The 22,500-nt window shown below is 37.4% G+C and overlaps 3 protein-coding genes and 1 pseudogene across 3 annotated transcripts in view; 3 read left to right on the top strand and 1 right to left on the bottom strand.

The window, feature by feature from the left end:
• Nucleotides 1–21,532, top strand: part of LOC127868033 (pre-mRNA-processing-splicing factor 8-like) — a 30,211-nt pseudogene extending 8,679 nt beyond the window's left edge.
• The window catches only part of LOC127865074 (E3 ubiquitin-protein ligase UBR4-like), a 171,075-nt gene that overhangs the window by 62,573 nt on the left and 86,002 nt on the right, over nucleotides 1–22,500 (bottom strand).
• Nucleotides 1–22,500, top strand: part of LOC127871123 (uncharacterized) — a 138,274-nt gene that overhangs the window by 87,826 nt on the left and 27,948 nt on the right. The gene's annotated exons all lie outside the window — the stretch shown is intronic.
• The window catches only part of LOC127865114 (gamma-tubulin complex component 6-like), a 28,630-nt gene continuing 27,948 nt past the window's right edge, over nucleotides 21,819–22,500 (top strand). For both annotated transcript variants that reach the window (XM_052405023.1, XM_052405022.1), the window contains exon 1: nucleotides 21,819–22,075. The gene's annotated coding sequence lies outside the window, so the exon portion shown is untranslated. The remainder of the gene's footprint in view (nucleotides 22,076–22,500) is intronic.

The following is a 22,500-nucleotide window of genomic DNA, read 5'->3' as shown; positions in this document are numbered from 1 at the left end:
ACCCAAACAATGAGAACATCGTGGGATACAACAACAAGAAGTGCTGGCCCAGGGACTCCAGGATGAGGCTCATGAAACACGATGTCAACCTGTGAGCAACTGAACATTTCTGTATTATCTTAATACTTGACGTTATTCAATTAAGTGTTTTTGTTGCTTTCTGTATTTTTATGTTCCCCAGTCTATACTCGGGAACATATTGTTTTTTGCCCTGTCTGTTTGTTGGTCTGTTTGCGTCAAATTTTAACATTTGCCATAACTTTTGCAATATTGAAGATAGCAACTTCATATTTGGCATGCATGTGTATCTCATGGAGCTGCACATTTTAAGTGGTGAAAGATCAAGGTCATCCTTCAAGGTCAAAGGTCAATGTATGGGTGCGGGACATAGTGTTTCACAAACACATCTTGTTTAGTACATGTGTCTGCAATGTCACCCCATGCAGTCGGCACAAACTTATCATGGGCAACCTTAACATAAAGTATTGTCCCTGTGCATTTAGGATGACCTTTAATGCACATGTATAAAAACCCTGTATTCTTGGAGTGCAGCTCAATGTGATGTTTCAGGGGCCGAGCAGTGTTCTGGTACATCAAAAACTGTTTGCCACGCTCTGTGACCATTGAGTGGGACGGCAGTTTTGTGTCAGTGTATAGCAAGGACAACCCCAACCTGCTGTTCAACATATGTGGCTTTGAGTGTCGTATACTGCCCAATTGTCGCACCACCCATGAGGAGTTCACTCACACAGATGGTGTCTGGAACCTGCAGAATGAGGTAGGAAGCTTTTTTGTCGCCGTCAGCCTTATGTTTAGTGCTGTTATGAAAATTAGAGTCATTAACTTCGGGGGTATATTTGAGTCACTTTGTCAGTCTGTTTGCACTTCTGCATGAAATGTAGTGGAGCAAACTTATAACACATCTTTCCATAGCAACTTCAAATGCCATCATCTTCAAGTGTAGATTTGAAAGAAAAAAGACAGCTCAAGATTAATTTATTTCTAGCAATATAAATACCAAGTGTTTAATCCTATTGCGAGGGTTTTGACTTGCACCTTAGCTTTTATTGCTGGTTTCATGCAGATTCACTTGTTATATTCAAGTAAACTATCACATATATTTGCATGCACATTGCACTAGGTGACAAAGGAGAGGACTGCCCAGTGTTTCTTATGTGATGACTCCATGAACAAGTTTCATTACCGGGTCAGACATACTAATGGCCTCGGGCTCTACCACATTTACAAAGGTATTTAATATAAGCAAGCATAGTATTGCAAGACATCAGTGGAAAAAATAGCTTTAATTTATATTGATATAAAATACATAACACTTCTGTGATAAACATTAACACATAACAGCTGAAAAACAAAATGCTTTTAAGCTATAAGCGATTTATTCAGTTTCTTTAGAGCGTGTATAAATAGATGTGAATTTCTGTCTTAATACTCATCAAACATGATTTCAAAAACATGCATGTTTAACAGATTGTCAACAAGTGGAACACTGCCCTGATTGGCCTGATGACTTACTTCCGAGATGCCATTGTCAACACACAGGAGTTACTGGACATGCTGATGAAATGTGAAAATAAGATCCAGACCAGAATCAAGATCGGCCTCCACTCTAAAATGCCCAGCAGGTTGCCCCCTGTTGTGTTCTACACACCCAAGGAGCATGGAGGTGGGTACTGCAGTAGAACTATGAACATAATGGAGTAATTTTGTAATGCCTGGATAATAAAAAAAACCGATATATTCTTATATAAATCTTTTAATTTCCTCTATGAACATTTAAAAAGTTTAAATATTTGCTTTCGAAACTTAACTAAATCATTATTGAGTACTTTCTGGCTTCTAATTGTTAAACATTTGGGAATAGCCAGTGAACAAATCTTGTAACTGAAATGGGTTTCAGCATGGAAAAAGTTGATGTTAGTTTTCTCAAAGTTGAACAAAAATCAGTGATGGTTGACTAAACTCTTAGCTCGTGAAAAACACAGCTATACTATGGACATGCATTTGAGACGTGTTCTGAGAAAACTGGGCATAATGCATGTGCGTAAAGTGTCGTCCCAGATTAGCAAATCAGGGATGACACTTTCCGCTTTTATGATATTTTTCGTTCAAATGAAGTCTCTTAGAAAAAACCAATTTAGGCGGAAAGTGTCGTCCCTGATTAGCCTGTGCGGACTGCACAGGCTAATCTGGGACGACACTTTACGCACATGCATTATGCCTAGTTTTCTCAGAACACAACTCATTCTGCCCCCATGTTCAGGTCTGGGCATGCTGAGTATGGGCCACGTGCTGAACCCTCAGTCTGACCTGCGCTGGTCCAAGCAGACTGATGTTGGCATCACACACTTCCGATCGGGATATCACTTGACGATGATCAACTTATTCCTAACTTGTACAGGTAATTGTGTACAGTTTTAAAACAGGCCTGTGTGTGAACCTTTATTAGAATTTTCAATGTGTGCGGACTAAACATAATGTATAGTTGTGTATGTTCGTTTAAATGAATCATAATTGTATGCACATTTTTATCCCCCCCTTCGAAGAAGAGGGGGTATATTGCACATGTCGGTCGGTCGGTCCGTCCGTCCGTCCACCAGATGGTTTCCGGATGATAACTCAAGAACGCTTGGGGCTAGGATCATGAAACTTCATAGGTACATTGATCATGACTCGCAGATGACCCCTATTAATTTTTAGGTCACTAGGTCAAAGGTCAAGGTCACGGTGACCCGAAATAGTAAAATGGTTTCCGGATGATAACTCAAGAACGCATATGCTTAGGATAATGAAACTTCATAGGTACATTGATCATGACTCACAGAAGACCCCTATTGATTTTCAGGTCACTAGGTCAAAGGTCTAGGTCACAGTGACCCAAAATAGTAAAATGGCTGATGATAACTCAAGAACACTAGGCCTAGGATCATGAAACTTGATAGGTAGATTGATTATGACTTCGCAGATGACCCCTATTGATTTTCAGGTCACTAGGTCAAAGGTCAAGGTCACAGTGACCCGAAATAGTAACATGGTTTCCGGATGATAGCTCAAGAACGCTTATCATGAAACTTGATAGGTAGATTGACCATGACTCGCAGATGACCCCTATTGATTTTCAGGTCACTAGGTCAAAGGTCAAGGTCACGGTGACCCGAAATAGTAAAATGGTTTCCGGATGATAACTCAAGAACGCTTTTGCCTAGGATCATGAAACTTGATAGGTAGAGTGATCATGACTCGCAGATGACCCATTTTGATTTTCAGGTCACTAGGACAAAGGTCAAGGTCATGGTTACCATAAATAGTAAAATGGTTTCCGGATGATAACTCAAGAACGCTTATGCCTAGGATCATGAAACTTCATAGGTACATTGATCATCATGACTGGCAGATGACCCCTATTGATTTTCAGGTCACTGAGTCAAAGGTCAAGGTCACAGTGACAAAAAACATAATGGCTGTCACTACAACTGAGAGCCCATATGGGGGGCATGCATGTTTTACAAACAGCCCTTGTATAAATTACATATTTGTAATTAGAACATTAGTAATATAATATTTCTCTGAACTCAGACATGTTATTTTAGTATTTCTGTGTTATGATTATTTTATAAGAGCATATAGTGTTACCCCTGTCCGTGTGTGTGTGTTTGTCTTTGTGGGAAATTTTTTGTTTGGCTGATAATTTTGTTGTTTTGTATGGGATTTAAAAATAAATAGGCATAAATGATCATCATATCAAGATGACATGTCTTGTTCAACAACTGTGTTGCTCGTTTCAATGTCAATGTCAGATAGGACAGCTTTTCAATAGTCTTTATATGTTTATAGTCCAAGTACATGTGCGTGTCTGGCTCATAACTTTGTTGTGCATTTAGAGATTTTGAAATAAATTGTCACACATTATAAATATATTTAAAGGTGATGTGTTGCGTTCATTACCATGTTGCTTACTTCAAGGTCAAGGTCACAGTGGACTTTTAAATTGTATGTGATGTGTCAAGTAAAATTCTTTTCAAAGTTGAAGTTAGCAAAGGAAAGTAGGTTCATAGTCCTTATGTGGTACAAGTGATAACAGACGTTTGTGCAACAGTTATTTTGATTTCTTCATAGTGAATGGTGAAATGTTTCATCATTTCAAGATGTCATTTTGTATGCACCAACTATGTTTCTTGGTTAAAAGTCTATGTCACATAAGTTAGATAGGCTCTATAGGCAGAAACAATTACAAAGAACTGGTACATATATGGTGTATCAAATGTTCACCTATTTGTCACACAACACATTATTCTGGTTTCAGTAAATAAAATGGGGACATCTGTGATCTTTGAACTTGTGTATTGATCATCAAACATTTTCATGATATTGTATTATGGTACAAGGTCGAACATTTTGGGTCAATTTAAAAAAGTCATTTGTTGGCATATATTCCCTTTTTAACCAGGTTTTCCGAAGGAAAAAACTGGTTATTAGATTGGCGAATGTCGGCAGGCTGGCGGGCGGAACAAGCTTGTCCGGGCCATAACATGTCGTTCATTGTGAGATTTTAAAATCATTTGGCAAGTTTGTTCACCATCATTAGACAGTGTGTCTCGCGAAAGAATTACATCGATATCTCTATGGTCAAGGTCACACTTTGAGTTCAAAGGTCAAAAATTGCCATAAATGAGCTTGTCCAGGCCATAACTATGTCATTCATTGTGAGATTTTAAAATCATTTGGCACATTTGTTCACCATCATGGCACGGTGTGTCACACAAAAGAATCACGTCAATATCTCCAAGGTCAAATCACCACAACTAAAAATAGATTTATTTTGAAACAAACTTACAAAGGGGGTTGATTTTGTTTGTTCAGTTCAAAAGTTCAGTTTGAGTTGTTTCCCTTTATCAGACTATTTTTGCACTATGAAAACCTAGTTTTGTGACAATTTTGTCCCTTGTATTATTTTATTTTCTTATTAGCGAGGCTGTTTTTGGAGAAAACCCAAGGTATTGTTGTAGCCAGCTCGTCGTGTTGTGTCATCCGCCGGCGTCGCGCTAAAACCCTAACATTGGCTCTAAAATCAAAGTGCTTCCACCTACAACTTTGAAACTTCATATGAAGGTGCACCTTGATAAGTTCTACATGCCACACCCATTTTTCACTAGGTCAAAGGTCAAGGTCACTGACCTTTTATTTTGTAAAAATACATTACAAAATTCTGACAAGCTTTCGCAGCTGAGCGTGGCACCCGTTATGCAGTGCTCTTGTTTTATTTTATATGCAACCATATTTGTTTGTGGAATTTTAAGTATATGAAGCATAATCAGGGTTGTAATTTCTTCCTCCATCCAGGCAATATCAGCCTTATGAATGCCAAGATTGCTTTTCAAAAAAAAGTTCTCTGATTGTTTCAATGTATTTTAAAGTGAAGAGTTTTGATGAACCCGGTATGGATGGTAAAGGATTTTCATTCCAAAATAACACCTCTGAATATACTAAATTGTGTATTCATTCATATAAATTCATTTGTATATTGTTGTTTATATGCCACTCAAAACCAATTTGTGCGCATATTTATACAAACATATATTGATCTTTAGTTTGATTATATTATGTCTAGGTACATAATGCCATGGGAGAGCAAGTTCATTGACTCCCAGAGAGTCTGGGCTGAGTAGGCCCTCAAGAGGCAGGAGGAAAATGCACAGAACAGGTATACAACTAGTCACATCGTTTGTACGGATAACACATCAGCAGTTTAAAGCTGGAGCTGTTGTTTATGTACTTATGTTTGGAAAGAAAGGCATACAACTCTTTCTTTGAACCTAAGTATGCAAATTACTATAAATAACTTGCTCTGTCTTCTAAAAGAATATTTGGTTTAGTTTAAACCTTTTTATTTTAGCTCAATTGCATCGAAAGCCTGATGCTTATATAAATGCTGTCGAGTCCATTTCTTTGGCCTAAAACCAGTTCTTGGTGTCTTTGGGAGAGATCTAAAGAACGCTTTCATGGTGGAGATTGAACCCATGACCTTACGGTCGCTAGGCGGACACCATATCCATTACACAATGGCGACCTCAATATTTGGTTTAAGGTAGTCTTTTATTAAAGGAATATTTGGTTTAAGGCCAGGAATTGTAATTATATGCATTGCCTCAATTGTTTTGCAGGATATGCATGTTAAAAAAGTTATTTGCTTGCTAAATAGTATTTTAAAGATAAATTATAACTGCAGGCATGATTTCTATGTGTGGTCAGTAAGTGTATGTATGTACATGAGGATAGTGCATGAGTGTTGTACATGTCTATATTAGCTTCACTCTGGGAACACAGCTTAATGCATATGGTAAGTGTTGTCTCAGATAAGCCTGTGAAGTCTTCTGAATTGGATTTAAGCTAAGAATTATTTCCTGTAATCTAATAATACAAAAAAAAAAACGGAAAGTGTCGTCTGTGATTTAATAGCCTGTGCAATCTTAAACTGGATTTACACAAAAAATAGATTTTTTCTGAACTAAAAGAACAATAAAAGCAGGAAGTAATTAATAGTTGCGAACCCTGGAGGCTAATCTCGGATGACACTCTGTGCTAATGCATTTGCAGGCGTCTGACCCTAGAGGACCTGGACGACAGTTGGGACCAAGGCATCCCTTGTATCAACACCCTTTTCCAGAAGGACAGACACACACTCATGTATGACAAGGGTTGGAGAGTGCACACAGAGTTCAAGGCTTACCAGGTTGGGGATCTACCTATTCTATGTAATGTTATGCTAAGGATGCTGGTATCGTCTTGAGCTATAAAGATTTGTTTTCAACATTTTGCACCATTTTGTGGTTTGAAAAAGGTATTAATTATAATATTTGATTGGGTCAGACATGTTCAATGTATCTATTTGACAAGAAATGTATTTATCTGACAAACCAAACATTAACACAAAATCATCAGGATGTAATGTGCTTCTAAAAATAAAATAAGAATTTATGAAAAGAACAGACATTATTTCATTGAAACATGCTGCAAATATTACTGCTTCAGGGTATATGTTTCTAAAGTGATCATGTTATTTGCAGGTTCTGAAGCAGAATCCCTTCTGGTGGACCCACCAGCGCCACGATGGTAAGCTGTGGAACTTGAACAACTACCGCACAGACATGATCCAGGCCCTCGGAAGGGTGGAGGGAATACTGGAACACACGCTCTTCAAGGGCACATACTTCCCTACCTAGGAGGGAATCTTCTGGTTAGTGGCTTGTAACAATGGTATAAAGATTAATGATAAGATGGCAGGTTTTCTTGCTGCATTTTCTTTTGCTTTAGGCCGTTTTCTGTTCTGCTTCTATTTTTATGCCTCCGGATCAAAAGATCGGGGGTATATTGTTTTTGGCCTGTCTGTCTGTCATTCATTCACTCATTCATTGCTTGTGTCCCAAAACTTTAAACTTGGTTAAAGTTTGATAACTTGCAATATTAAAGATAGCAACTTCATATTTGGCATGCTTGTGTATCTTACGGAGCTGCTCATATTGAGTGGTGAAAAGTCAAAGTCAAGGTCATTCTTCATGGTCAAAGTTCAAATATTATTGTATTTTTCTTTCCTAAAACTTTTACCTTCATTAAAGTTTGGTCATAACCTTTTGAATATTGAAGATAGCAACTTGATATTTGGCATGCATGTGTATCTCATGGAGTTGCACTTTTTGAGTGGTGAAAGGTCAAGGTCATGCTTCAAGGTCAAAGGTCAAATTTATGGCTTCAAAGCGGCACAATAGGGGGCATTGTGTTTCTGACAAACACATCTCTTTTTTTACAAATTAATGTAAGTTAGCAATATTACAGCAATTATAGCTCATAAGTGTATTAAGCCCCCAGTTATGAAGTAAATAGGGTATACTGGAATTGTGTCTGTTTGTCTTTCTGTCCAAAGACGCAAATGTGATGCATTCTGTTTGTAACATTTTGTTACTTACATTATTAGCTTGACTATTATATATGAAATATATATAGTAGAGTTATCCTACTCACCCCGGCGTCGGGGTTAGCGTTAGCGTCTGCGTGCAAATGTTAAAGTTTTCGTACTACCCCAATAATTTTCTTTCTCCCTTGACATAATGCTTTCATATTTTGCATACTTGTTTACCAACATGACCTTAACCCATAAACAAGAGCAGACAACTCTATCAAGCATTTTGTTATAATTATGGCCCCTTTTCCACTTAGAATATGCAGCAAATGTTAAAGTTTTCGTACTACCCCATTTATTTTCATTGTCCCTTGACATATTGCTTTTATATTTTGCATACTTGTTTACCAACATCACCCCAACCTATAAACAAGAGCAGACAACTCTATCAAGCATTTTGTCTTAATTATTGCCTCTTTTATACTTAGAATATGCATATTATTGATAAATCTATGTTAAAGTTTGCGTACTTCCCCAAATATTTCCTATATCCTTTGACATATTGCTTTTATATGTTGCATACTTGTTTACCAACATGACCCCAACCTATAAACGAGAGCAGACTACTGTATCAAGCATTTTGACATAATTATGGCCCCTTTTACACTTAGATAATTGAACCTTTTGCTTAAATTGCCATAACTTCTTTATTTATGATCACATTTTATTATTGCTTTGACAAAACAACACTTACCTGAATACCACAATTGATTCCACCCAAAACAATACCCCTTGCCCCTACCAGAATCTTCCCACCCCCCACCCCCAACCTCAAACCCCCTCCCCCCCTCAATTTTTTTTTTAAACATCGTCTCATAAATTACCACACCCAACATTATACCCCCCTCTCACCCCCACCCCCCTACCCTCACCCCCCACTACCCCCCACATTTTTTTTTTTAAACATCGTCTAATAAATTACCCACCCCACATTATACCCTCCTCTCACCCCCCAACCCCCCCTACCCCCCCCACCCCCATTTTTTTTTTTTAAACATCGTCTCATAAATTACCACACCCAACATTATACCCCCCTCTCACCCCCACCCCCTCCTACCCTCCCCCCCCCCACTACCCCCCACAATTTTTTTTTAAACATCGTCTAATAAATTACCACACCCCACAGTATACCCCCCTCTCACCACCCTCCCCCCACCCCACTACCCCCCCAAAATTTTTTTTTTTTTTTTAAACATCATCTTATAAATTAGCCCCCCCCCCCTCTCACCCCCCTACCCCCCCCCCCCCCCCAAAAAAAAAAAATTAAAAATAAATGTTTTTTTTCCTTGTTTTATTTTTGAAATATCGTCTTATAAATTATTTAATATGAACAATTTCCCCATGATGGCTTACGTTATACTGTCAAGCACTCTAATAGTCGAGCGCGCTGTCCTCTGACAGCTCTTGTTAAGCTTGCAGGCTTTGTTGATCATTGTATTAAGCTTTGTATGTTCAATTTATATCACCATATATTGAAAATAACAAAGATGCCCCTTTTAAACACAGACTTTCATTTAATCATGATTGTTTAAATACACTTTAAGCAGATAATCATTTCCTCTGTTAAGCATTTCAGCGTGTGAATTGGAATCACTATGTTTGTCTGTCCATATATCTGTCTGCCTTACTGTCTGTCCGTCTTTCTATGGAGACAAACATTTCAAAAGGCATTCTCCTTCACTTTACAAGAATCACTTTTGCAGGAATTCTTTATTATCATTCAATGCTGTTCATGTGTATTATCCTTCATTTAAAAAATGACAAAAGGTTTTCAACTTTCACAGTCTATAATATTGTGACACAGTTTAGGTTGTGTTTACCACAGTTTAATATCTGCAATAATGCAATTGTTATTCCCCGCCATAGGCAGAGGGATATTGTTTTGGCGTTGTCCGTCCGTCTGTCTGGAGCCATATCTTGGAAGTGTTTTGGCGGATTTTATTGAAACTTGGTATTAGTATATATATGGATAAGAGGATGATGCACGCCAAATGGCATTGTACACCATCTGTTAATAACGGAGTTATGGCCCTTTGTATCTTGAAAAAATGCTTTTTTGAGTGTCAAATATAACACTTTTGTGTCCAGAAGCATAATGGCGGGGGATATCAATTCAACAAATTTGCTTGTTTAATTTTCTTTGCAAGGATTGCTAGTGTAATAAAATGACATGTATACTGAATATAGAGCAAATTTAAATTTGTTGTCAAGATGGTTTTGCACATGATATTACAATGGCCTATATTGTTGTATGTTACAGGGAAAAAACAAGCGGTTTTGAGGAATCCATGAATGCACAGAGATCTGGTCTCAACCAGATTCCTAACAGAAGATTCACTCTCTAGTGGTCACCCACAATAAACATGGCTAATGTAAGGATAATTTATGTTTTATCTTATATTTAAGAAATCATTTCCAGCAAAGTGTTGGTAATTGTGGCAAGAACAAAAAGATTTGAGTTCCTATAGTTTGATAAATGCAAATGATAAAAACAAACTGTTGCTTATTACCAAAATAATCAACTCTTGCCTAGAAAGTATTTCAATTCTAAAATGAATTTGTTCAATTGTGTCTGTTTACTATTTGAACTATTCTAATTTATAATGTGCCCTTTTTTTACGAAACAATATGCAAAGTGGTTGACTTACCAAAACAATTCATAATAATGTTGACTTAATTCATAAACATTAAGTGAATATTCCAAGTGACATCAGAGTTATTGTTTAACCCTTTGCCACTTAGAAGCAAAGTGAAAATGGCTTTGTACAAACAGCATAAAACCAGAACACCCTGCTTTTTATGCCCCCGGTAGGGTGGCATATAGCAGTTGAACTGTCCGTCTGTCAGTCTGTGCGTATGTCAGAAAACTTTAACATTGAAGATTGCATACATGCCATACGTCCCGATCTCGGCGGGACAGTCCCGCTTTTGGGCCCTTTGTCCCGCCGTCCCGATATGAGACACTTTGTCCCGACATTCGTAAAAAAACGATGTAAGGTCTATAGGTTCCCAATAAAATTCGCTATTCAAGCTCTGTTTCGCTAACACTTACCCCCGCTAATTCCTTTATTGCCCCCAATTAACAATCTGATTCTACTTATCGTGTGTACCAGTGTTGTTTATGACACCTTATCAGCGATTTATCGGCTAATTATTGATTTCATCAGGCATTCACACCATGGTGGTCTTCAAGATAGTGTTCGCTTATTGCTATCGATAGTTGTATTATAATGAAATAAATGTTGAAAATGTGTTTATTTTTGTATTTGTTTGAAACGGTTTACAAAACAATTGTTTTGTAAAATGAACTCTACGCCAGTAATGAGTCTTTTACATTCAATGTTTAGTTCCAAAATAGCGGGATAATCCGAATGTGCAATATACCAAAATCGCAACAAACAGTCCAATAAGTGATACCCATCCTGTCTAGTGTAATTGGGTGTAATTGTAATAAAAACAACGAGGTGCTATGCATGACAGTTTGACCCTACTCCAATTAAGCTAAAAAACACGAGGTGCTACGCATGACAGTTTGACCCTACTCCAATTAAGCCACGACAATTGACAAGTAACAAACTGCGCATGGATACATGCTTAAAAAATCATCCCAACAAACAGTAAAAGTGGTACCCATCTTGTTTTGTGTTATTGTAATAAAAACAACGTGTTGTGATTCATGACAGTTTGACACTACCCCAATACAGCGCCTGACAATTCACAATTCAGTTTAATCTGTGTATATAAGAAGAAAACAAAATATGATTATTAACATTAGAGAAAAATAATTCGAGTAAAGCATCCATAGACTTCTTTTGTCCTTTTGTTTTTGTTGGTGTAAAAACGGTTGAGGCGTTGTTGAGAGTTAAAATGAACACAAAGACGGTTTGCTTCCACCAAAAACCTACCTCGGAAATGTGTACGGTCGCGCATTCCGTGTGTAACTGATGTAACTGTTCGGTAGATAGTTTAATGTAACCCGTACTTTCAGTGTACTGGATAGCCTCCCCTGCGTTAATGTTTGCTATTGAAAGTAATATAATGAGTATTGTTGTCGTAATGTTCTAGATTTTGTACTCTAAAAAGATGAATATTATCCTCGTTATTTGCTATTGTATTATTTTATAAAACTGTTATTGTTATGTTTTAGATTCCATGCTTCATATCAGATGTTTTATGTCTTGAATAAAAGTATCAAGAGTATTTGTTAGTACTATACTGACTACAGTAAAGGTGGAATGATAAATCGTTTTAGGTGTCCCGCTTTTTGGTCAAATGTCCCGACAATTTTTTATGGAATGTCCTGCTTTGGACCTAAAAAATTATGGCATGTATGGAAGATTGCAACTTGATATTTGGCATGCATGTGTATCTCATGCAGCTGCACATTTTGAGTGGTGAAAGGTCAAGGTCATTCTTTAAGGTCAAAAGTAAAAAAAAACAATCCAAGGGAAGTTATAAGCTTTAAAAGGGAGATAATTTCTAAACCTGCCAAATGATATATTAAAATTTGATTTAAAAGCGACGCAATAGGGGGCATTGTGTTTCTGACAAACACATTTCTTGTTTTGGCATATGATAATTTATAAATATTTTATTACATTGTTATCAATTTATTCCTTATTGTAGACATTTTATTTGCATGGTTTAATAATTATGGGAATAATATATTCTGACAATTTTTAATAACATAAAAATTAATATGCACAGGAAACATTCCAGATTCGACCACGTGCTCGTAAGTGCCCTTTTGACAAAAAAGCCCCCCCTGCCCTTTTCAGATCCTAGGTGGAACACTCGTAGGATCAGGGCCCGTATTCACCAAACAATTCTTAGACTTATATCTAAGAATACAGAATATTCTTTAAATTAGAATATTCAAGAATTGCTTTAAATTTGAGTCAAACTTGGCATTAACCACTTCTATCTACATCATTAATCTTGTAGAACATTTGTTAGTGACATAATCACCAGTGGAAGTCTGTATATATTCAAACGCTGGATGTGTTTTTCTTGGTTCTAAGTCTATTTTGTGTTCTTAAGTCTAGGAATGGGTTGGTGAATATGGTCCCCGTGCATTTAATTTGGCTACTATTTCTTAGGGTTTATGCAGTTCTGTTATTAAAAAGTGTTCAGCCATTTTAGTTTAATTTTCACTGTTTGAAACAATAAAATTATCACATTTAATTCACTGATATTTCTCTATAAATTACTGAAAAGCATAAAAAAAGCACATATTTTGAACATTTGTACCCATATTTGTTCATTCACCACAAATATAGAAGGCATTTTCATTTTTCAAGCACATCTCGAGGCCCAGCAAAATTTTAATGGGCAAGAGCTTGTGTGGGCTACTTATTTGTATTCCTGCTGTAGCAAATACTTTTTCAACATTATTCTTGTCATTAGTACATTTGATCCTAAACTTGATTTTCCTCTAAAAAAAGAGACTTCCTTTAACTAATAAATGCAATAAAAGCAGAAAGTGTCTTTCTTAATTAGCCTGTGCAGACTGAACAGGCTAATGTGGGACGACACTTAAAGCTCATGCATAAGGCTCATTTGTGTTATGTGCTGCCAGGTGTTTGACCAGGAGTTGGACGCCCTTGAGATAGAGACCGTGCAGAAGGAGACCATCCACCCCCGCAAGTCCTATAAGATAAACAGCTCTTGCGCTGACATTCTGTTCTTTGCTGCATACAAGTGGAGCATCTCTGAGCCTTCACTGCTTGCTGACTCAAAGTCGATGCATTTCCATGTGGAAAACTGATTAGTGGAGTTGTTTGGTAAATCATTGAACAATTATAGTTGTAAATTGTTATGAATACAATTTTTGCAGTTAATAGTTTAGGATGTTTGTTACAGTATGTAAAAAATATTGGAGTGAATACACATGTCCCAATTTTACAGTAACAAGTCTTGCATTAATATATACCATTTTTAACGCGGCTGTTTTCGGAGAAAACCCGTGGTATTGTCATAGCCAGCTGGTCATGTTGTTCCATGTCGTGCTAAAACCTTTACATTTTGCCAAGGTTTTGAACATTGTCTCTTAAATCAAAATGCTTCAACCTAGAACTTTGAAACTTGGGATGTAGCTGCGCCTTGATTAGTTCTACATGCCACACCCATTTTGGGGTCACTAGGTCAAAGGTCAAGGTCACTGTGACCTTTAAAAAAAATAATCCGACAAGCTTTCATGTATTCACAACTGCACCTGCAGCCGAGCGTGGCACCCGTTATGCAGTGCTCTTGTTTGTATTTGACTTAATGCACCACTGTTTTATTAGGGATGTAATGGATAACGCTACTACCCAGAAGTACTGGCTAGGCATTCAGCTGCGTTGGGGTGATTATGATTCCCACAACATTGAGAGGTACACGAGAGCCAAGTTCCTTGACTACATGCAGACAACATGAGTATTTACCCCTCACCTACCGGCGTGCTCATAGGCATTGATCTGGCTTACAACTTGCACAGGTGAACCTTTGCTTGCCCTTGTATCAAATTCTGTATGTTTACTTTCATAAGTGTAAATGTTTGCATATGCTTATTATGCTGGATATTACTTCCAATTTCATTTCACTTAGAGATGCTTTCTATGCAATACAAAGAAATTGCTAATAACTTTATTATAAGCCTGGATTAATTGGTATACTTATTATGATTAATAAAGTTTGCACTTAACCTTTTGCTCCTAGAAGCAAAGTGAAAATTGATACATCCATAACTTACTTGCAGGCTGTTCAGGTTTTATGCTGTTTGTTGCTGATAATGTTCTTAGGGTTGCAAATGAAGCCTTCATAACTAGAATATAGTAAAAAAAGTGTGTAATTTAAGGCCTTAAAAAAGGGTCAAAATGAGAATTCTAAGTGGTGAAAGTTGAGAATGTGTAAGAAGTAAATGAGTCCCACTCTGTGAAAAGAGGGTTTAAGGAATTGCAGTCCACACAGGCTAATCTGGGCAACACTTCACGAAAAAAAATTATTGTGCGACTTAAATGATTGAACATGTGCGCCCTGTATTTCAGTGCGTATGGCAACTGGTTCCCGGGTTCCAAGCCTCTCATCCAACAGGCCATGGCCAAGATCAATGAAGGCCAACCCGGCCCTGTACATGCTCAGGCAGAGGATCCGCAAGGGGCTGCAACTCTACTCCTCCGAGCTACCTGAGCTCACAATGAGCACTGCTAAACCTGCTATCAAGATAATGAAATGCGGTGATAGTGTTTCAGACATTTGAGGGTAACCTGACGACAAAGCCCATCAATGGAGCCATCTTCATCTTCAGCCCACAGACGGGTCAGCTGTTTTGGAAGATCATCTATACCTCTGTATGGGCAGAACAGAAACGTCGTGGACAGATACACTTGAGCTGGTTGATGTCTGCATGTTTTGTGAAGAAATCTGTGATTGAAAGTTTATAAAGTGTGAATTATTGAAACTGGTGTGTTTTTAGCTCACCAGAGCACAACATTGCTCATGGTGAGCTTTTGTGATCGCCTTTTGTCCGTCCTGCGATGTCCGTTGTGCGTTGTGCAGCATCAACATTTGCCTTGTTAACTCTCTAAAGGCCACATTTATTGTCGAATCTTCAGGAAATTTGAATTTGGTCCAAAGATTGGTCTCAATGATATCTTGGATGAGTTCGAAAATGGTAACGTTTGTTTGAAAAACATGGCTGCCAAGGGGCGGGGCATTTTTCCTTATATGGCTATATATGGCTATAGTAAAATCTTGTTACCACTCTAGAGGCCACATTTATTGTCTGATCTTCATGAAACTTGGTCAGAATATTCATCTCAATAATATCTTAATAGAGTTCGAAAATGATGCAGGTTGGTTGAAAAACATGGCCGCCAGGCGGCGGGGCGTTTTTCCTTATATGGCTATTGTAAAACCTTGTTAACACTCTAGAGGCAACATTTATTTTCTGATCTTCATGAAACTTGGTCAGAAGATTTGTCCTAATAATATCTTGTTATCTCAGGTGAGCGACTTTGGACCTTTCATGCCCTCTTGTTTCTTATTAGCTCCACTTGCCAGAGACCAGCGGGGCTTATGTCATGGTCTTGTATCCGTTGTGCGTGCGTCCGTGCGTTAACTTTTTCTTTAAGCATCTTCTTCTCCTTAACTACAAGTCCAATTCTGATAAAACTTCTCACAAATGTTCCTGGGGTGAACCTCTTTCAAATTTTACCCCGCACTGGGGGTCAATATATTGAACATATGCTTATATAAAGCCTATTTTGTGCAAACTCAAATCTTCTTGTCCATAACCATTGGGCCTAGTGCTACCACATTTGGTATGTAGTGACATTTAATATTTCTCTACTTTATTTGTTCAAATTATGCTCCTGGGGTCAAATTTGACCCTGCCCCACGTGTCACGAAAATGAACATATGCTTATATAAAGCCTATTTTGTGCAAACTTTACAAATCTTGTTGTCCATAACTGTTGGGCCTAGGACTGCCAAATTCGGTGTGTAGTGACATCTAATAGTTCTCTACTTAGTTTGTTCAAATTATTCCCCTGGGGACAAATTTGACCCTGCCCCAGGAGTCACAAAAATGAACATACGCTTAAATAAGGCATATTTTGTGCAAACTTTAAAAACCTCTTGTCCATAACCGTATGGCATAGGGCTACCAAATTTGGTATGTAGTGACATCTAATAGTCCTCTACCAAGTTTGTTCAAATTAAGCCCCTTGGATCAAATTTGACTGTTCCCCAAGGGTCACAAAATTGAAGATATGCTTATATTGGGCCTATTTTGTGCAAACTTTAAAAATCCTTTTGTCCATAACCATTGGGCTTATTTCTACCAAATTTGGTATGTATTAAAATCTTAAAGGTCTCTACCAATTTTTTTTCTAAGTATGCCCCTGGGGTCAAATTTGACCCTGACCCGGGGGTCACAAAAATTAATATACGCTTAAATAAGGCCTATTTTGTGCAAACTTTAAAAATCTTTATGTTCATAATTATAGAGCCTAGGGCTTCTAAATTTGGTATGTAGTGACATCTTATAGTCCTCTATCAAATTTGTTCAAATTATTCCCCTGGGCTCAAATTTGACCCTGCCCCGGGGTCACAAACTGAACATGCTTATATAAAGCCTCTTTTGTGCAAACTTTAAAAAATCTCCCTGTCCATAACCATTGGGCCTAGGGCTACCAAATTTGGTATGTAGTAACATCTTATAGTTCTTTACCAATTTGTTCAAGATAAACTTAACAACATTGAAATAAGTGATTTTAATATTCAGTAGCAAAAATGTAAAGAGAATCCAACTTAAAAAAGATGTAACTATTAAAAGTATATTCTACCGATGCCCTGAACAACCTCCTACTTGCCCTAGGAGTATGTGAAGATTTCGGTTTCGTCGAGTGAGAAAGATGTGAACGTACCGATTCTACCTTGGCTGAATCGTCCTCCATTGAAAATTCGTGAAACGGCGATTTTTCCTTGTCCAATAAAGCATTCGCCATATTAAAACACTTATTATTCCAAATAATAGCACATAAATATCCAACCTTGCACAAAAAATGCCCGTTTAAAAACAGAAAAACAACGATACACAATGAACGTGTTCCCATGCGGTGTTGATGCATTAACACTGGAAATAAAACTGGGGTTTACAGGTGGATAGGAATCGCTCATGCGTTTAACCACGTGATGATTGTAATCACGTGAGTGCTATTTTTAGCACAGCGGATTGTTGATGCTTAACAGAGATATAATCCTTATGTATATTTCATCAGGCAAGTATAAATCCATTCATAAAATTAATATTTTCTTCAAAATTGTAAAAGTGTTCATACTTTTCAGCTCTTCTGAAGGTGATTGCAACAATGATCAGACAGTCGACCACAAATGTGATGGAGGTCAAACGCACCTTCCTCTCCAACCTCACTATTCTATGCACAAATAACAAGGAAAACATGAGGTGAGTACAGGAACCTTTCTGATCCAAAATATTTAGTCTTAGAGACATAATGCAGAATGTTGCTGAAGATCTTGGTCTGTTGAAGACAGTCCTGTAGGGCCCAATATCATGAATCTTCTCAATTTTTTAGCTCAGTTAAGATGAGATTTGAGTATCCACTCAGCTTAGCATTGAGAACGTCGTTTAACGCACGAACAATCTCAGAGCTCAGGTTAAAAAATACCTACATATTCCTCTTGAAGCTCAGTTTTGATTCGGGCTAATTGAGCAAAGTCGGGTAATTTCGACACCTTAAGAGTAAAATTTGATTTAGTCCTGATGTGTCGAAATTACCCTACAAGTGCCCAAACTTAACGAAAAACACCGTTTTGACTTGTTGATATTTGCTAACGAACGTTATTATCGTTGCCGGCATAACTCAAAACTTCGAGCGATTTAACTAAATGCAGCGGAGTGTAATTTCGACAGTAAGCGGCTAATTTCGACAATTAGCGGCTAATTTCGACACTTGTCTTTGTATTAATTTTCAACAACTGTTTTAATCAGTTATTTACATTGTATCTCTCAATTAATAGAATTTCACGATCTCTGTAATGTCTAGTGTTAATATATAATATATAATATCTACCGCGGTGTTCATCGTGTTCGCTACATATAATTGAACATAAACGTATTGAATTGATCCCTTTCATTTAAAAGTGATAATGAATAAATAAATTCTATTTTTATGTCCATGCTGGTCGAAAGGATGTGATAAGTATTTAAAATATATTGGCGACAATAAAACGCCTCCGATACATATGTGTCAACTGTATCTATCGAATACCTGCAACTTCTCCCATCTTTATCCATTTATACTCGATAATCCCATATACGCCCGATTTCCGTTTTAAAAGCAAATTATGTGAGGGTAATATAGACGATAAGAGTGCTCAAGAATGTCATAAACATAAACGTTCGCAATTTTCGAAAGTACCAAATGAATTTCGGCATATGATTCTATTTAAAGGTTTGATGAAATACGTGTAAGCCCCCAAACAATACAGTTGTATTACAACATGCGAAAATCACCTTACACGGTTTGCACGCGCCGGGTACAGCTATTTTCGGTAAGCAACTTCTAGATAAAATAAATGAATTTCTTTGTCCTGATAAAAAGCGCGCGAAAAATGGCGTGGGTGTATTTATTTGTAAATAAAAATTTCGTAGCGAGTACAACATTGAGATCATTTGATTTCCCATAAAAGTTTCGTTGTGAATTTCAACTAAAGTTAAAATATCTCGCGAAATATTTGGTATTGTCATTAAGAGTTAATAGTATTGATCATCTAAACGCTTTATTCACGTTTCCGACGTTAGGTACTGTACAAATTTAAGTGCATACGTGTGCACATACATATAATATCTACATGTAGTACACATGTATATGATTTTCTTTTCTACGTGTACATTTAAAACGCGTGAATGACCCTCGCAGACAGGTGTTTACGGTGGTTGCGCAGCATCCGCGGTGATCACAGTTGATCCAATTAACGATATAATTAAGTAAAAAAAAATACATTTTCATTAATTAATTACCTTCACAATCTTTAAAAAGCTCTAATTTTATATAATCTGCTTGACAAGATATAGAGAGAGCTAAATATAATATTCAATAAGCTGCGTCAACCATTTAAAGAGTACATGTAATTCTATTTAACAAATCTATCTTTCCATATGCGCTGGGAATGCTTGAAAACATTTGGAGTGTCGAAATTACCCACCATCGTATAAAATCGGAGGATAATTTCGACACCCCACAAATCATAGTTTAACAAACGCTTGGCACTATTCAAACACAAATACAAGGTCAAGTGAAACAAATTTTATACTAGAACTTGTACAAATGCCAGAAATACAGCGAAATCCTGAAGGGACGTAATTGACAATTATGTAATCTCCCTTAGCGAAGCTCATAACGCTATACAAATTCTCTAAGTAATACAATGTACGTATTTTAAATGACTCACTTACATGCAATCAGCGAGACGTTTGATAGAGAGATGTTATCTGGTGACGTCACAACACCAACTACGTCACATTTTACAACGAAATCATACGGGATGATGATGATTTATGACAGGTCTGATAAATATTGCGAAAAGTGTCGAAATTAGACGACTGTCGGAATTACCCGACATTGCGCTAATGAAAAAATACCTATGTGAACACCAAAGTGCCCATGATTATTAAACTCATCTCAAAAATTGAGAAAAATTGCTAAGTTTTTTTCAGAATATTGTCTTCTGACTCACTTGTCAAGTAATCAGCAGATACATGTCTGAAATCAACTGTATTTTCAATAAAAGAAAAGATCCACACTGCTAATTTATACACTCTCAGGGAAAACAGGGCTTAATGCATATGCGCAAACTGCACAGGCTTATCTTGGAGTACACTTTCTACTTATATGTTATAGTGTTTTTAAAGAAAGTTCCATTTAAACTCAAATCCAGTCGATGCGGAAAAAAGTCATCCCTGAATAGACTATGTGGACTGCACAGGCTAAACCGGCATGACACTTAACGCACATGCATTGTGCCTGATTTTCCAAGAGTTTGGCAACATTGTTTTCTGTTACAGAACTGTCCTGCAGATGTCAGTGTGGCAGGACTTGCTGTACTCAATGGTGTACTTGTACCCCCAGACCCAGCACCATCACAAGGTTACAGAGATGGTGATGACGCTCTTCCGTATGCTGCTCCACCATGCCATCAAGTTTGAGTACGGCGGCTGGAGGGTCTAGATTGACATACTCCTTATCCTGCACTCCAAGTTGTGCAACTGGCAATGGGAACAGCTCATTCAACCTCGCTATGAGAAAAAGGGGCTTGTTGCACATGTGTTGTCTCATATTAGCCTGTGCAGTCAACACAAGACAATCAGGGATTACACTTTCCGCTTACACTAGATGCTTGTTTAGGAGAGACTTCCTTTTAATGAAAAAATAACAAAATCAATAACAGTGGAAAGTGTTTTCACTGATTAGCCTGTGCAGAATGCATATGCTAATCTGGGATGCACTCTTTAACCATAGCGTGGCTCCATTGTTTTGAAATATCATGCTTTTGTGGAGTTAAAAACTTTGGTTATCTGTGGTTGTACTTAATCATGGAGCTAGACTTAGTTTACCAACATGTCTGCAGGAGTTAAGGAATATTTGCACTGAATTTGTGTGTGTTTTTTGTGCTCATATCATGTTCAAGGGGATTTGATGTGTTTTTCGTCCATCATCAGTTGTGACTTGTCCAATTTTTTAACATTTTTGAGGTCTGGTGGGATCAAAACTAGGGAATGAGATCAAATTGAACTTCACCAAATAGTGATTATTTTTATTGCTTTTAATACTGTCAAGGCATTGAGGATAATTTTTGGGCTAAAAGCAGACATTTTTGCATGAATATCAATTACACTTCATGTATTGTTTGAATGTAGGTTGCTTATGAGGATTTCAAGCTTCGCATGGCGAAGATGTACAAGCAGTATGACCGACAGAGGGTGGACAACATGCAGACATGGATGAGAGAAACCAGCGACCAAGAGTGTCCGACGCAGAGGTGAACAAACCTCTGCTGAAATCCATGGTCAAGGTCACAGAAATCAAGGAGGATGAAACAGGCTTGTCAGAGGTCAACGAAGGTGAAGGCCATTTGAAATCCTAGTCTTCTCAGAACTAAGCTCATATATAGGCTGCTTAAAAATGACATTAATTGATTTCAGTGTAAAATTTGATAATTATTTGATTTAGTGATCATATAAAAGAACTTGTTGCAAAAATAACTTAAATACCTGGTACCTTGATATTTTTCTCATTAATTACTTAATTCTTTATAATCACTATATTTCTTTTTCAAGGCACAGGAGGCAGCGTAAGAGATGTGAAGCCCAATGCAGGGGAGACAAGCCTGCGCAGGATGGTAAGGCTAACGATTATAGTGCAAGCAAGGAGAGGAAAGTACCTTCAAGAGCTAAGTCAACACGCAGCAGTCAGAGGATGTTTAGTTCAGGTCCTCGGGCCCTTCCAGGATTCCAGAGTTCAGGTGGTCGTATCTTCACTAGAAACTGCTATGGGATGTCCTTTTCTCCATTGAAACAGATGTCCAAGTTTTGTAGAGGTAATGGTGTATACAAGAATACATCCTAAATGGTTTTCCTTGTGTCCGTCTGTCAGTCTGTGCGTCCGTCCGAAAACTTTAACATTGGCCATAACTTTTGTGATATTGAAGATAGCAACTTGATATTTGGCATGCATATGTATCTCATAAAGCTGCACATTTTGAGTGGTGAAAGGTCAAGGTCATCCTTCAAGGTCAAAAGTAAAAAAAATACAATCCAAGGGAATTAATAAGCTTTAAAAGGGCGATCATTTCTAAACCTTCTGAATGATATATTGACATTTTATTTCAAAGCGGCGCAATAGGGGGCATTGTGTTTCTGACAAACACATATCTTGTTTTCTTTCTTAAATTTTATTCTTGTTTGTTTTTACTGAAGCTTTTTGGGTCAAATGTTCACATTAATCAATATAAAGCATTTAATG

This window comes from Dreissena polymorpha, chromosome 1, assembly GCF_020536995.1.
Source record: "Dreissena polymorpha isolate Duluth1 chromosome 1, UMN_Dpol_1.0, whole genome shotgun sequence".
Classification (NCBI taxonomy): domain Eukaryota; kingdom Metazoa; phylum Mollusca; class Bivalvia; order Myida; family Dreissenidae; genus Dreissena; species Dreissena polymorpha.
This window is presented reverse-complemented; position numbering and strand designations above follow the sequence as displayed.